Raw genomic sequence first — 13,502 nt, 5'->3', positions numbered from 1 at the left:
ATCAACAAACATTGATTCAGTCAATGAATTCCAGAGGAAAAGTAGCAAGCAATTTTTACATACAAAGAGATGAATGACCAATGAATTTAATTTCAGTGAGGCCAGCTGATGGTTGAAGGGAAGAATCCTCATTTGCTCTTTGAAAGCAACCCGTTAATACCTTCTACGACAGATGAGTAATCTGCTACCACTTTGCTGATATCCGCCAACCATCGAGCTTACTTGAGGTGGAATGGGGATATCAACCACCATTGCTGCCCCCCCCCCCCCAACCAGGCCAGAAATGCATATATACTTTAAAATAACGAAAACCAATAAAACTTTCACAAACACAATTATGTAAAACAGAGCAACTCTCGTTTCAACAAAAAAAATGGAAAACTATCTAAAGAACTAAAATTCTTCACTGCACATTTTTGAAAAATGCACTGTTGTCAAAGCACCAATGCTCATTATTAAATTTCACAGCATAGCACACCTACCATTACTGGTCTTTTCAGGATTATTCAGGTTCCAGTTTACTTTGCCCGAACAAACTAACTCTGAATTCTGTCTTTGGCACCAATCCAATAAGGAATTAGATAGTTCTTTCTGTTGTCCAGAACAGTGTTTATCCCCCAGTCAATATTAAGAAAACATTATATTCCCATTATCTCTTCAGTTTCCACAAACTGGTTGCTGTTAAGCCATGTGACATCTAGAGTATTGATGTTGCTAAATTGCACAGAGCCACTATGTATTAAAATAAAATCAACAAAACAAAAGTAGAAGTAAAAAATAAGTATTGCAATACTCATCTCCAACATCCTCCTAAATAAAATTCAATTCTCTTTATCAAGTGTTTTGAATATATCCAAGCTCACCAGCTGCCATCAAAGTCCACTCTAGTTCCAATACAAGCTGAGTTCCCAGCTCAACTTTCACAAACATCATCTATCCCGGCCTCAAATAATGCAAGTACACCGAATCCCTTAGTCATTGAAGCTTAATCCAAGCTTTCATTACCTGATCCCTCCATTTCTTAAAAGGGAGTTAAACTATGAGCACAAGCAGCATAAACCTGTATTGAGATTCTCTGTATATAAGCTAATCTAATACAGAAAGTATTTCTTCTGGATTGTAGTATACAAATCAATGAGACATGCTCTAAAATTAGAGCTGAGCATTTCTGGATTGAAATTAGAAAGTACTTTCTTCCATGCACATGGAAATCTGGAATCTTCTTGTAAGTAAACATTCGGATAATTAAAGCTTTCAAGAAGAAGAAGATTGTGATTTTGTTGTGTGCAGTGGTTACTTGTGATGGTTAATGTAGGGGTGGGAGCTAAATGATATGGGCAAATGATTCTTTGGAATAGGCTCAAGGTACTGAACATACTATCCCTGGTCCTATTTTATTCCAGCACAGCTAAAACAAGTTTCTGCCATTTTCCAAATTTCTTATCCACATCTCCCAATTCCCAACTCAGAAAAATACAGGGCTCTGTTCAATGACTTGCATATGCAGCCTAAAGTATGCCGAATCCCAGCAGCATGTTCCAAGATCCTGCTTTGCAGCTGCTATTCACTCAAAACTACTGTACCTTTCAAACATTTTCAATTATTGGCACAATGCCATCGCATAAATCGCACATCACCTGAAAAGCATGGGGGTTGGAACAGATGAGGCCAAGAAACAGAAACAGATTTTCGACTTGTAACTTCAGGTTTGCTTGAGCAAAAATGGTCAACTTCGCAATTCCATTACTCTCTCCTCTTCACAAATTACTGCTCATATATTCTATACTAGAGCACCCGATATAGTTCGATATACTGTCCTCCATTACTTCACTTAAGAGCCAATGTTGCCATGCAAGCACAAATGTTGGCAAACATTTATGGGGAGGGAGAAAAAAATAGCCAAAGCAGATTGTGTCCTTGCTCAACATCCTTGCAGGATCCCTTGAAGCCGCACAGCATATATTAAATCTCTTTTACTGTAACCATCTAGAAGTTCCCAGTCTAAGAACGCTGTGGTGGTTCAGTACTTTCATAATCCAGACTGTCATGGCTTCCTGAGTTAGGCAAGTTATTTATCCAACTCAGCAAATAACTTACCTAACTTGGTTACATCAGGCCACCAATAAATATTGACCCCAAATACGTACATTTCAAACTAATAACAAAGGTTTTCAGCTGGGTAATTCTCACAAGTACTCAAGATGAATGCCTCCTTTATACCCAGAATCATTGAGACCAACTGGAGCCTGGACAGGGCAGCACATGTCCGAAAAGATTTGCCGCAGCAATTTGCAACTTTAACACCCCGAGCCACTAGGGAACCCCCAGTTATGAACCTGCAGTATTTGACACATAGTGATGATGCTACTTTCCTGAGGGTTCAGGTTCCCCTTAGTTCTGTGCATTAACAACCATTAAAGCTACTCCAACCTCAAATTTCAAGACAGGAGACTGGTTTTGAAAAACTAAAGGTCACATTTCTGCTTTTCCTTTTAAGAATGTCCTCCTCCAACCCATCCCAGTTGTTAGGGGATGTTTGGCTCAGGTAAGAGGAGGAAGTCATGGACATGGCAATAAACAGAACCCAAAAGAACAAACTTGCAGCCTGGGGCAAGTGCTCACCCATCACAGGTAGCAGCTGTTGAAAGTGGGGGCAATCTTTCCCCACATGTTCTGGGAGTATGAGCGTGACTGGTGGATTACTGACATTACCTTTGCATCTCCAGTCTAGTCAACTCACTATCACCAACTTTGTCATACAAATTTCTGAGACAACTCATATTTTGCCAACTTAAAAGGACAATTTCATATGAATAAAATACAGTAGATCTGCTGTCTCTAAGGTGTGTAACAGCCATTAATAGTGCCTTAGCTGGTAGCAACATATAAAGGCATTTACATTAGTAGATTTGTGTTTGGACAAGGGCAGAGATCAACGTATTTCTGCCACTGCCATACAATCCATTATACAAAAAGTATTTGGTTCCGTCTGACCATGATACAAAGACTAGGTTGCATAAACAAAGATAGATCTTTTCTGTTGCACTATTACTATCTTTGACCCTGAAATCCCTGGAAGTGAATAAACAGCAAAAGGAGTTACAGTTTGCACAGGAAGTTCTGATCTTAGATAACAGGTTTAAGGTTGAAAGAAATGCATATTTTCAACATTAACAACTTTAGTTACAGTTATTGATTGATACAACTTAACCTATTTAAAACGCCCAATTTATAAGCATCAGGCAACTCTAGTTATTTGTCAACGTATCAATTATTTTAAATGGTACTAAAATTCTCATTAATGAAAAGTGATGACAATGCAACATCACATCTCAATCACAACTGAACCGTTGACTTTTCTATTACTTAAATTCGCCCCTTTCCTTCAAGTGTGACCATTCTTTGTCAGCCATACATTCAGTTATCTAACCCAAAGCTTTAAAACCCAAATTGTAACCACACAATCCCATTTCTATAAAAAATAATTTACAATATGTGGACTTTGCAATCAAGACCAGTCTGTGTTGGCCTCTCCCAAATGCCCTAGCTTGTTGGACCACTTGATGACCATACTATGTTCTTCTTGGGATTTTCTAATTGCTTCTACTCCATGTCTTCAGGTTCTGAGATAACTGATGTTCCATGAGGGAACCAGAGATTCATCCATAATGGGGAAAGGTGCCAAAAATTCAGGCATGTGTAGTTTGTGAAGTGGAGCTCCTTCTGCCATTTATGCAGGATTTTTATGAGCTCCTAAAAACAGAATTTCAAATTCACAATACCATCCCAAATGGACCTTCCTTGTTTTTAACCACCATATGCCATGGATTCCCAAGTTAATGGGAATGTTGCCATTTTTCCAAGGACAATTTTGGCACATAATTGAATGTCTTTCTTTCCATGAGAGCAAGGAATAGCGTGTTTCCGGAGCTCGATATCCTACACAAATAGCATGGCATACTCAACAAAATCCCAGAGTAATTAGTATGTCATTGATGGGCACAATGACCTTGGAGAAGTATTTACATTGCTAGAAACAAGGAAGTGCAGATGCTGGTTCACAAAAAAAAGACAGTAACACAGCGGGTCAGGCAGCATCCCTGGAGAACATGAACATGGATAGGTAATGTTTCAAGTTGGGACTTTTCTTCAGACTGAATATTGTGGTGGGGGAGGGTAGCTGCTCTGTTCTGGGTGAATCAGTGATGGCCAACAATACAACCCAAATAATGAAAAAATATCAGATGGTATCACAAAATGCTGGAGTAACTCAGCAGGTCAGGCAGCACCTTGGAGAGAAGGAATGGGTGATGTTTCGGGTTGAGACACTTCATCAGACTGAAGAAGGGTCTCGACCCGAAACCGTCACCCATTCCTTCTCTCCAATATGCTGCCTGACCTTCTGAGTTATTCCAGCATTTTGTGATACCTTCGATTTCTACCAGCATCTGCAGTTATTTTCCTATATAAAAAATATCAGATGGTACAGTGCTGATGCTGTGCTCAGATGGTGAAGGGGCTCAGTGTTTAAGATGTGGATATCACCTTGAAAGAATGCAAGCTGCTTGAATATTGCAGATGTTTCAAACAAATGAAAGGCATTTCATCACATTGAATGACCTTGGAAGTCAGCAGGGGTAGTGCTGGAGAAGTGTGTTTTTGCCTTACTGATGATGGTATGACATTTGTATTGCTGGTCTCATTAAAATTCTGGGGGGGATTTTACAGTGCTGGTGAATATCAAGATGTGGTGGAGTAGTTTGTTGGTATCATATATTTTGTGTTTTATGACAGTTGCAGATCAATTTACCTCCTGGGATAAAGTTCTATCGCATCGTATCGTTAGTCTGTAGTTGTAGTTTACAGTAGTGCAGCTTGGACCACCTATCAACATCAAGAGTGGAAATTGAATAACTTCCATTTTCGCTGTCTTCTCCACATCCTGGGAGTTTCTTGGCAGGACTAAATCACCAACGAATCTGTCCTCTCTCTAGCCAACATGCCTAGCATCCCTGCTATCCTCAAGCAATGCCTCCGCTGGCCTGGACATATACACAGGATGGACAATGGGCGTATCCCCCAAAGACGTGCTTTATGGGGAGGTTGTCAATGCTCGGAGACCAAGAGGAAGACCAAAGCTCCGCTACAAGAACACAATTAAAAGGGAAATGGCAAGCTTCAATATCGACACTGACAACTGGGAAGGGGCTGCTGAGGACCATGGCAGGTGGAGGAAGAACCTCCAGCATGAAACATCACGACGGCATGTGGTTCAAGACCCTGGAGCATAGGCGCCACGCCGCAATATGGTTAAAGACAGCAGCCACGGACTCCCCAGATGACCTCACTAGTGGAAACTGGGGAAGGATCTGCCTGTCACGGATAGGCCTAGTCAGTCACACAAGGAAATGTAACCACAGATGAAAAATCACCCTCTCCAAGCAGGACAACGCCAAGCCACACCATCATCTCCCGCAGATGAACGGATGCCAGAGAGAGTTGGAGATGGGTGTCCCCTTGCTGAATCACCTTTCGTGTTCCTATGACAGTGGATGGAACATAATTTGGGGTTTTGATCATAGTTTTATTAACTCCAAATCCATATTTTGCTGCTGCTCTTTTGATGTTAGTTGATGTCAGGGAAGATAAACATTTTCACACTTTTACAGGCCATTACAATTTTATGCCTGCCTTGTTTGGCTTTGGGAGTAGGTAGGGATGTCGGAGGTGGAGTGCAGATGTGGCGTGTGGCACTGACATGATTGAGAAGTTAAGATTAAAGACACTCTGCCTCGCGGAGAAGTACCCTTCTTCAGACTGATTGCAGGTGGGAAGAAAGCAGGAAGAGAGAGACAGGACAAAGGCATGGCAGGTAAAAGATGAACACAGACGAGGGGAGTTTTGATAGGCAGATGGTTAGACAAAGGTCAGAGATGAAAAACCAGAATGGGTGAGACAAACGGCATCACAATTTGCAACTCTTTTGTTTCACACCTACTGTTTTTTCCATCTCAGGCCTTTGTCCAACCAACCATATGCCTACCAAAACCCTTTCTAGCCTGTGTTCACATTTACCTGCCACACTTTATCCCGCCTCTCCTCACTTTCAGCTTTCCTCCCCACCTATCAGCTGCAATCAGTTGAAAGAAAGATCCCGACCCAAATCATTACCTATCCATGTTCTCCAGGGATGCTGCCTGGCCCACTGTGTTACTCCAGCACTTTGTGTCTCTTTTTAAAAATATATATTGCTGGTCCCATTAAGGATCTGGTCAGTTAAATGTTCGGGGGGGATTTGATAGTGCTGATGAATACTAAGATGAGTAATCTATCATTGGAGATGGTTATTCCCTAGCTGAATTAGTTCCAATTAAGTTGCAGGATTTTGAGATATGCTGGTAACTTTCTGGTGTCTTGCGATGTTCATTTCAAGTAGTCCAGACAGACGCGTAGAGACGACCAGGTATCTTGCTGCCTAGTAAGCATGCATTTTAAGCAAGACGCAAGTCTTGATCTTCCAACACCCTTTTCCTCAAAATGATCAAAGGCTGTATAGGCTTATTATATTATCTCTTGGTCCTAGTTTTTGACCACTTCTCCATTTCCTGGCTTAGTTGATTTTGCACTTAACACTCCTGAGAGTCATTATATGGCATTTTACCATATCAAAGGGCAATATATGAATACAACTGAAAGCATACAATCCCAAATTAATGGTTATTATGATTTTGTTTAAACCACGTAAAATACATTGTCCAATTCTGTACAGTTAAACACAAACTCTTGGGCAGAATATTAAAGGTACAAAGATTTACCAGGAGCACCAGGGATGCAAGACTTCAGTTAATCATTGACAGCTAGGGATGCTTGGGATTTGTTGACATAGTAGGGTTCAAAAGGAGCAATGAACTTGAAAGAGTAATATGAAGCCAATAAAATATAATCATGAGTTGTAGATTCAAACAATCATACAGTTACAAAAAGAGAGATCCCTGCCTGGTGCAATTGTATGAGCTTGCACTGCAATACATACTCCTCCTCAAGGCAGAGTGCTTTTAATTGTCTGAAGAAGGGTCTCGACCTGAAACGTCACCCACTCCTTCTCTCCAGAGATGCTGCCTGTCTCGCTGAGTTACTCCAGCTTTTGGTGTCCATCTTGCCTTTAATCTTACCTTCTCAGATCATGTCAGTAACACGCACATCTGCACTCCTCCTCCCACATCCTGACCTACTCCCAAAGCCAAACAAAGCAGACAAAAAAATTTAATGGCCTGTAATAGTGTGAAAATGTTTGTCTTCCCAGCCACAAACTAACACCAAAAGAGCAGCAAAAAAATGTGGATTTGGAGTTAATAAAATTATCAAAGCACAAAATTATGTTCCATCCAGTGTCATTGGAACATTAAAGGTGATTCAGCCAAGGGACACCCATCTCCAACTACAGACTAACCACCTCACCTTGACATTCACCAGCACCATAAAATCCCCCCAAAATATTAACTGACCAGAATTTTAATGAGACCAGCAATACAAATATCATGGCTGCATCAGCAAGGCAACACTATTCTCCAGAACTACCCCTGTTGACTTCCAAAGACCATTCAATGATCGACAATGCACATCATCAATATGATGAAATACCTTTCATTTGCTTGAAGCATCTGTAATATTCAAGGGAATATTATGCATTCATCCAAGATAAAACAATCATCCGAAGTGACATCCACCATCTTAAGCACTGCTCACCTTTTCCATCCCAGCAAGGTATCAGCACTGTGTACCATCAATTGTTTTATTTATTTATTCATTTGGATGGATTTTATTTATTGATTCTTTGGGGTTGTGAGCATCATTTGCCAAGATTCATTGGCCATCCCTCATTCACCCAGAACAGCGTTGGGCTTTTACAAAGTCTATATTCAGGATCAACTATTGCTGTTGGTCTGAAGTCACATTTCAGGTGGCAATCTCCTCCATTAAAGGAGTGAGTGACACTGATCAAGTTTTAAGCTTTGTGGTCATCACTACAAATTACCAATGTTTTCATTTCAGTTTATTCAACCAAATTTAAATTTCACAGCTGCCATGATGGGATTTGATTCTCAGTCTCTAGATTGTTGGTGAAGACCAGATCCAGTAACTTCACCAATGTGCCACTACCATATCCTAAATTTACCAACTACAGCAGTGCATCCAGCAAAATGCACTGCAGCAATTAATCAAAATCTCTTGAAAACATGCTATTAATCTCTAACACAGAAGAAAATGAGCATAAGTCACATGGCAACCCATCCCAAAACAAAACCCACCCTCACTAATACTTCTTATTAGGCCAAAGACCTATTGCACACAAACAGTGCATCACAAACAGCAGTTCAAGGTGACTACTCATAAACATCTTTTCAAAAGAGAAAAAAATTCTAATTCCAATCCAAGAATATTCTTTAATATAGAAAAAAACATGACCCAACACTTAATTACCTTTCCCTCGACATCTTGTGTATCTTCTAAATACCTTAAAGCCCAAAACTAAAAAAGCATCTATTCCAATTTTTAAACTTTCAATTTAATCTCGATGGAAATTGATAGGTTTTAACTGATAAGAGGCAAGACCCTAACAATTGACACGGGCTACGCAGTTCGGACCAGCTGCATTTTTTGTTGTTGTAATAAGCGCGAAACCGAGGAGACCGGAGTTGGAACTAGCCCCACTCCCGGATCAGGGGAGGATGAGGTGAGCCCGGAGCCAGGTCCAGGATGTGGCTGCGGGACTAAACCCGTGCAATCCGATCCTGTGTCAACCTACAGCGGGGCGGCACTGGCAGCTGTTGGCCGGGCAGCGAGGCCTGCAGCGCTCCCTCAGCCTCCTCCACGGCGTAGAAGCCCGCGCTAGGCCCGCTGCGCCACGGCCAGGCGGCAAGGCCCACAAGCCAGGCCTTTCCACTCGGGCTCCGGGCCCGCGGATCGGCGCTGCGAAGCAGCCCTCTTCCCCTTTCCCAAACGCCCGACCTTCCTCAGGCGACGGTGGTGCTGACGGGCTCACGAAGCCTCCCGCCCGCCCCAGGGGGCCTGGCCTTGCCCCGCCGCGCCGTACCCACCTGCCTGCCTGCGACCTGCGGCTCCGCGTGTCTGACTCCGCACCGAGCGCCTCAGCCGCGCTTAGCCATCCACCGCTCTGCGCCTGCGCCGCGTCCCACAACCCCCCGCCGCGCATCACAAACTACAACTCCCAGACAGCACCGCGCCACAGCCATCGCCTCCATCAACAGAGAGACGATAAACACGGAAACAGGCCCTTCGACCCAACTCCTCCATGCCGACCAAGATGCCCCTTCTACGCTCGTCCCATCTGGCCTCGTGAGGCTCACATAATTTTAAACCGTTCAATGCACTTGTCCAAGTGTCGTTGACATTTTGTTATAGTTCCAGCCTCAACTACCTCAACTACCTCCACATACAGATTTAACAATACCTCCTCCTGCTGCGTTACTCCAGCATTTTGTGAATAAATACCTTCCATTTGTACCAGCATCTTATATAACCATGTTTTCAACACTGTTGAAACGTTGCCCCTCTTGTTCCCATAAATTTTTCCCCTCTCACCTTAAACTTATGTCCTCTGGTTCTTGATTCCCATACTGTGGGATAAAAGACTCGGTACAGTCACCTTATCTATTTCCCTCATGATTTTATAAGCCTCGCTCTATATGATCATCCCTCAGTCTCTTGCGCTCCAAGGAATAAACTCACAGCCTGCTCAACCTCTCCCTACAGCTCTAGCCCTTGAGTCCTGGCAACATCCTTGTAAATCTCCTTGTCACCCTTTCCAGCTAAATAACATCCTTCCCATATCAGGGCAACAAAAAGTGAACACAATACTCCAAATGCAGTCTCACCAACATCTTGCAACATTACATCCCAACGTCTAAAAATCAATACCCCGACTGATGAAGGCCAACATACCTAATGCCTTCCTGACCACCCGTGATGCCCCTTTCAGCGAACCATGTACCTGCACTCCTACTGTAGATCCCTCTGCTCAGCAACACTCCCCAGGGCCCTTCTTGCTGTTTGGAGTATTTGGCAGCTGTTGCAATGCGGATCAATGAGGGGAAGCAGATCCTAAGCTCCCTCCCTCCCTCCCACCACCCCATTCGAGCAATGAAGGTATTGCTTCTGCAGTTAAGGTTATTTTAAAAATAATCTGAATCTGAATTTAGACAGTGCCAGCCTAGGATGGAGGGAGGCCTTCCTAAAATGTTTCAGGAACTAAGGGTTACCCGAGGTGTTTTGTAGTAATGAACTGCTTTGCGATGTAAGAGATACGCCACCCAGCTTGTGTACTGCCAGATACTCCAAACAATAAGAAGGTAATGGTTACATAATGCAAAGGAAACAAACACATCAGTCTCATTTACAAAAAGATTGCTGATCCTTCACCTTGGCTGGGTGAGAATCCTGGAGCTCTCTCCTTCACAACATTGTAGGCATACGCAAACCTCAGGGACTGCAGTGGTTCAAGAAAGGAGCTCAGCGCCATCTTCACAAGGGCAAATAAATATGGGCAATTAAATGCTGGCAAGGGTCCTTGTCACAGTTCATCTCGAGCAACTGCGTAATGGAGGACTTTCTGATTTACGGGCTGTTCCCGGGGACAGACTTGAAGACGGACATCAAATGCTGCCGGCAGACCATCAACTCGGTGAAAAATGCTTTTTGATCTGCTTGGAACTTGTTGGTCTCCCAGCACAGCGAGATGTCCGTCAGGGAATGTTGCCGACTGGTCTATTCCACACTGCAAGAGTACGTGCTGAGGGACTCACTGAAGCTTGGTGCAGCCAACGCCAAGACCCTGTGGGGAGGACCACAGTCCAGGGTCCTCCCGCTGGTGGACATTGTGGGGCTGAGTCTGGTGGGAACACCCACAAACAAGGGAAGGGATATTATGAGTGGGAAGGGTGTCTTTGTGTAAAGGCAGGTGCTGACATTACTATGACACTACTATGACACTAAACATGTACAAAGAATTTCTGCCACAGCTGCCAAACAACCGTCTCATTCTCCAGTTTAGTTTATTGTCATGTTCATTGTCCCGGTGATAGCATTACCCTCACTAGCATTGCTAACAAAGTTGTCCTGGCCTTGTGGGAGCTTGCAATGCTCAGATTAGTTGTCACATTTCACCACGTTACAATAAAGACTACAAGGAATGATGGCCTGATACAGCATAGAAGGAACTTGGCTCACAACCAATGTCCTGGTATGTTGAAAGAACTATTTACAGGTTATTAGTAACTGGGGGGACAGGGCTTTCTCCATCACTGCTCCCACCCTATGGAACTCACTACCCCAAACCGTCAGAGACTCCTCCTCACTCACCACATTCAAAACATCACTGAAGTCTCACCTGTTCAGCACTGCCTTCAACCACTGAAGGTCACCTCACCTTCTGTCTCCTTTCTCTGTTCGTTTACTTATTTATCTATTTATTCACTTCTCTATGTTCTAGAAATCCCTGTAAAGCGTCTTTGAGTGTTTGAAAAGCGCTATATAAATGTAATGCATTATTATTATTAGTGCCATTTTGCTACCTTTCCCCGGAGTTTGGGCTATTTTTTATTTCTTCTTGAAATTATAGCTGCTTTTATTACTCCTTAATCCTGCACAGAGTGTATCGTGGCACCTCATTCGTGGTCCACTGCTATTTTTTTTTGTCATCTCAATTATGTGCTCTCTGGAAAACCAATTACTAAAGCATTTCACAATCTTGGATAAACTGTTGAACTCACCCCTTTCCCTTTTCTACTCTGATGAGAAGAACACGTTCTTCTCTGGACCTTCTACATGCTGTCGGTCTCACACCTGGCGCGTTGCTGGTAAATCTCCTCGGCCCCCTTGCAAACCTTTGACATTCCTCCGAAAGAGAAGCGTCCAGAATTGAACGCAATACTCCAGCTGAGGCTTAGCCGGTGATTTACAAAGCTTTAGCACAACCTTCTTGCTTCCTTTCTCACCATTCCACGCATTTTGTGAATGAAGTACACTTTTAAAGATTAAAGATCACTTCAGGTCTCTCGCTTCCCAGATCTCCTTTATAATTACACTATGAGGTTCATGTTGTATATCCTCACGATTTCAACAAAAAATGTATCGTTTTCACAGTTCTGGCAGTAAATTCCAGCTGCCATATGTTTATTCGTTTTAATTTAGTTTATTTTCATCACATGTACAGACATAGAGTGAAAAGCTTGCTCTGCATGCAATCCAATCAAATAGATAATTACAATAAATCCTCTTCTGGAACAGCACGCAGTGAGTAACCATGTTCTGGTGCCATCTTGCAACTTCCAAGTCTCTGAAAAGTCCAATCTTGGCCGAAGAAAATGTGCAATTTCTTATTTTCGCACTTTAAAACCCATTGTCTTGACGACACTGGATCAAAGAAGTAGGGATCGGCCTGGCCCAGCACAATGCTGTCGCCTCCTTCCACCACCGCTCCATGTAGCTGCTGCAGGCTGCGCTTGATCCAGGAGGTTCTTCAAAACTAAAATGTGAATTGTTTTGTGAAATCATTAAGAGTTTTTTTCAAATGATTCTGGATTTAAGATGAAAATGAATTTCAGGAGAGGATCCCATGGTAGGTGGGTAGTTGTTTGTACTAGTGGGATGCATCTCAGGGATAAGATGAATCACAATGATACTAGACCAGTAGGAAAATAACTGCAGATGCTGGTACAAATCGAAGGTATCACAAAATGCTGGAGTAACTCAGCAGGTGAGGCAGCATCTAGGAGAGAGGGAATGGGTGACGTTTCGGGTCGAGACTCTTCTTCAGTCTGAAAAAGGGTCTCAACCCAAAATGTCACCCATTCCCTCTCTCCTAGATGCTGCCTCACCTGCTGAGTTACTCCAGCATTTTGTGATACCATGATACTAGACCATGTCTTTCAGAAATCTCCTATAATTCTCCTTACTGGTCATGGGATGAGGAAAGCCATTTAATCCTTTAAGCCTGTCCCACTAAATATGGATATCATAATCCAACACCGGATGCCCACCTCTGTCACATATCCCCAGGTAAGGTTTATTTACTAAATTTAAACTCAGTTTTAAAATTAACAGTTGACTTGGAGTCCCTGGAGCTCCAAACTGCTACTGTCTTTGGTGTCTAGAAGTATTTTCCTACCTACACTGTAGAAAAGTGATCCATCCTAGTGTATCCAGCCAAATAAAACACTTTCTCTCCATTTACCAAATAAACTTCCATTGCTATTTTGCAAGCTTTGCTCAAGTCTTCCTTTTTAAGAAATGTAATCCTAGTTTTCTCCTTTTCTCCCTGCAGCACTCCAATGAACAATTTGATTACGTTTTACTTGCTGGTAATATTTTAAGTACATTGGTCATAGTGTCCCAAAGGCCTCCACTGTTTCTAGCTTCCTACCATTTATGAGTTCAGTGCCAGCATTAAAGTAGATGATCCATCTCCCTCCTGTACTCTGACT

At 42.7% G+C, this 13,502-nt stretch overlaps 1 protein-coding gene across 3 annotated transcripts in view; it reads right to left on the bottom strand.

The window, feature by feature from the left end:
• The window catches only part of thrap3b (thyroid hormone receptor associated protein 3b), a 113,518-nt gene extending 104,317 nt beyond the window's left edge, over positions 1 to 9,201 (bottom strand). For all 3 annotated transcript variants that reach the window (XM_078423348.1, XM_078423350.1, XM_078423349.1), the window contains exon 1: positions 9,099 to 9,201. The gene's annotated coding sequence lies outside the window, so the exon portion shown is untranslated. The remainder of the gene's footprint in view (positions 1 to 9,098) is intronic.
• Between the last annotated feature and the right edge of the window lie 4,301 nt (positions 9,202 to 13,502).

Source organism: Rhinoraja longicauda, chromosome 27 (assembly GCF_053455715.1).
Source record: "Rhinoraja longicauda isolate Sanriku21f chromosome 27, sRhiLon1.1, whole genome shotgun sequence".
NCBI lineage: Eukaryota > Metazoa > Chordata > Chondrichthyes > Rajiformes > Arhynchobatidae > Rhinoraja > Rhinoraja longicauda.
Note: the sequence above shows the minus strand (reverse complement) of the source record. Positions and strands in the feature narration are given on the sequence as shown.